This window comes from Chrysemys picta, chromosome 1 (assembly GCF_011386835.1).
Source record: "Chrysemys picta bellii isolate R12L10 chromosome 1, ASM1138683v2, whole genome shotgun sequence".
NCBI lineage: Eukaryota > Metazoa > Chordata > Testudines > Emydidae > Chrysemys > Chrysemys picta.
In genome coordinates this window covers 275897435-275900874 of record NC_088791.1, presented here as the reverse complement: position 1 = coordinate 275900874, position 3440 = coordinate 275897435, and the positions used below count along the sequence as shown (strand labels likewise).

General features: G+C 41.8%; 1 pseudogene; it reads right to left on the bottom strand.

Annotated features, from left to right (window-relative positions):
- Positions 1 to 3317: 3317 nt before the first annotated feature.
- The window catches only part of LOC135981005 (28S ribosomal RNA), a 4219-nt pseudogene continuing 4096 nt past the window's right edge, over positions 3318 to 3440 (bottom strand).

Genomic DNA, 3440 nt, shown 5'->3' with positions numbered 1-3440 from the left:
TCTGGATTCCTTGAATGGCCATGGTTGTCTGGGTCCACTGGCTACCTATGATACTGAACCTTGCCTACCATGTATGCATAAAGCCAGAGGTGCCTTTATTGACAAACATAATCCATGCTTTGATTTTCATGGGGCAGAGGGAGTGACCATCCTCAGACATGTGGAGGTCTGCACGCCTCCTCAAGAAGCCGTCCCTTGTCAGTACAAATTATCTCTCTCTCTCTCTGTCCAAGATTATTGAGCATCATGTTAATAAACAACACAGGTTAAAAAGCCAGGTGTTGTGCCTGGTTACAGATTTTCAGTAAAAACTCACTTGTTGGAATTAGCATGAAAATATTACTGGAAAGCACTACATATTATGTGCAGGCTGCACCTTTATTTTTCCTGCAAAAATACCACATGCCCTCATGACCACAAGATTCAACTACTGTGTTTCCCTTTTAGTAGAACTGACAGCAGAGTTCCTTTGCTGCTTACAGCTATCTATAATACCAACCGCAGTAACGTGCCTGCTCTCATGTTTGAACACCCATGACCATGCTGCCTCCCGTGGATTCTTTATGCTGGCTGCCTATCAAGTGAAGGACTGATTAATTGTGCCATTAGAACTCTTAATGGTGTAGGCCTTGGCTATATGCAAGACCATCACGTCACCCTGATTTGTAGCTGTGCCCTGACGTATAATGTAACTTTAGGTCAACAGGTAATCATACTTTGGTTGTGGTAGCTCCTAGGGCATGAAACTCACCCTCCCTGGATATCTGTCTAAGTTCAGCTTTCCTCACTTTCAAAAAAATCATCTAAAACACTTTGTTTTCCCAGTGGTATTTTCAGTTTTAATTACTGTCAGTTCCTGTGCAGCAGCCCACTCTTTTTTGTTGAAGCCACATTATTTAGCTTTTCAAAGATTCTGTTTTGATAGTGCCAGGATTTAACAGCATTGTAACTGGAATTGCTTACTCAGTCTCCCAAGCACTTCAGTGGTCGCACTTTATAAATAAAATTACTGTCCAGTATTATATCACTGTTATTATTTGAACTTTATGGATGATGTGACACTTCCCCAAATTAATTTTTCATTATTGTAATCCCTTATAAAAGCTTGTAATACTATTTATTCACATACACCCCTCTCATGAATGCACATATTACAATCCAAAGATCACCGTAAAAATTTTGTATGGCTTTGGCAGAGATTTTGGGATAGTCATTGTCTTTGACATCCAGACCCTAACCCATGTAGGATCTTAATGACCAAAACTAGCACCATGCATTGCTTTCAGATGCAGCTGGAAAGTTGTGTTATGTGTCTATACTGAGCTGACCCACTGAGAGAAGGCCTGTATTTAGCACTAGGCAAAGCTTTCAAGCAATCTTTAAAAGTGTCCCTGATAACATGAGACATTCTGTTTCACTGTTTCTAAGGGCAGGTCTACACTTAAAAGGCTGTAGCCCCGCAGCTGCATCAATGCAGCTGTACCGCTGTAGTGCTTTAGTGAAGATGTTACCTATGCCAATGGAAGGGCTTCTCCCATTGGCATATGTAATCCATCTCCCTGAGAGGCAACAGCTATGTCGATGGGAGAAGCCCTCCTGGTGACATAGCACTTTCTACACTGGGCAATCGGTCGGTTTAACTGCATTGCTCAGGGGTATGGACTTGCCACACCCCTGAGGGATGAAGTTATATAGACATAAGTTGCTGGTGTTGACCAAGGCTTGGTCCACACTGGGGCGGGGGATCGATCTAGGAAACGCAACTTCAGCTACGAGAATAGCGTAGCTGAAGTCGACGTTTCCTAGATCAAACTAAGTTTACTTACTGCGGGTCCACGCGGCGCAGGCAAGCTCCCCCGTCAACAGCGCTTCCTCCTCTCGGCGAGCAGGAGTTCCGCAGTTGACGGGGGAGCGCTTCTGGGATCGATTTATCACGTCCAGATGAGACGCAATAAATCGATCCCAGAAGATCGATCTCTACCCACCGAATCAGGCGGGTAGTGTGGACCTAGCCCAAGTCTAAGAGATCTGCCATTTAAAATTCTTGTGTTAAAATGTTTAGATTTAAATATATGATTGGATAATATGAGAATATTAGGCCCTAGTCCTGAAAACTATTCATTAACATGCATAGTTCCATCAGTTTAAGGGGGGGTGGGGGGAAACAGCCATTAATAAGACAAGAGAACCAATTGAGGTCGAAAGTTCCACATTTATTCAAGAAGAATTCTCATTGATTTCAAGGGGGTTACTCATGAGAGTAAGGATGCCAGGGTCTATCCCTAAATTTATATCCACTTTTCATAATATAAAGTGATCTGGGACTGTTACACCTAAATTGATTTTGATTTCAATCTTCGATAATTTTGTGACACTGAGGTTTCTTATCAGGGTTTACTCTATAAACCCTTGAATTCGTCTTATTATAAATGTAACATGCAATGTACAGTGACACTGAAACCAGAACCCCAGACCCTGGGAAATCCGGATTCAAATCCAGTCCTTGAAGTTTGGACCCATCTCTGTAATGGATCTGATCCAGAAGAATGAACCCATTAGCAGTTTGAGAAGTTTCAAATTCTGATCTGAATCTAGATCTTAACTTCACAGTTTGGGTTATCTCTAATCGAATACAAAACATTTAGCTACAGAAGAGTTTTCTATCAGATTCAATGATTGTCTCATGTAGCCACCACAGAGTACAGTATGTGAGCATTCCAGAGCTATTGCCTCTTACATAGGATATGTTGTGAGTCATGCTTTTTTAAATGAAAGGCACGTCTTTGCTGGAGACCTGGCATCATGCCACTATTCCAGAAACCATTACAAATGGTCTTCTTGGATCATAAATAAATGAAAAATCAGGACTGCACCATTGCTAAATGCCATAATGTTCTGCTGTATGATCTAGCACTGTAGCAGGTTGGCTGAGGAGTGTGTGTATCCATTCTGAGCCTATACTCTGTGAGCCTGAGTCTGGGTTTACATTAGGTAAATCTGTTCACTTCATAGTTATTTCTGATTTACACTTACATCAATGAAAGCAGATGCAGCCCCTGCCTGTTTAGTTCATCCATTCAGATGAATTGTCACATTTCTGAAATAGGAAAAAATATTGCTTGTTCATAAGAAGCAGAAGGATGGTGAGACTCCATAAACCTAGTAGGTCTAATATTAGGCCTACCAGCCTTAAAAGTGTCCCTTTAACTTCTTTCTGTTACCACTGGCCTCTGATAAAAGTGGTCACTTTCATTCCAAGGCACAGCAGTTTTACCATTAGCAAACATTGTGCACCTTTTCCCTGGCAACACAGATACACTGGCTATGATTTGTCAGCCTGCCTTTAAACAAAAATCACTTCCAGTCCCAGCCTACAAAAACTGCCTATTTAACTCAGGCTCCTGCTGTTTCCCCATCAATCTCTCCATGGTTACAGCATA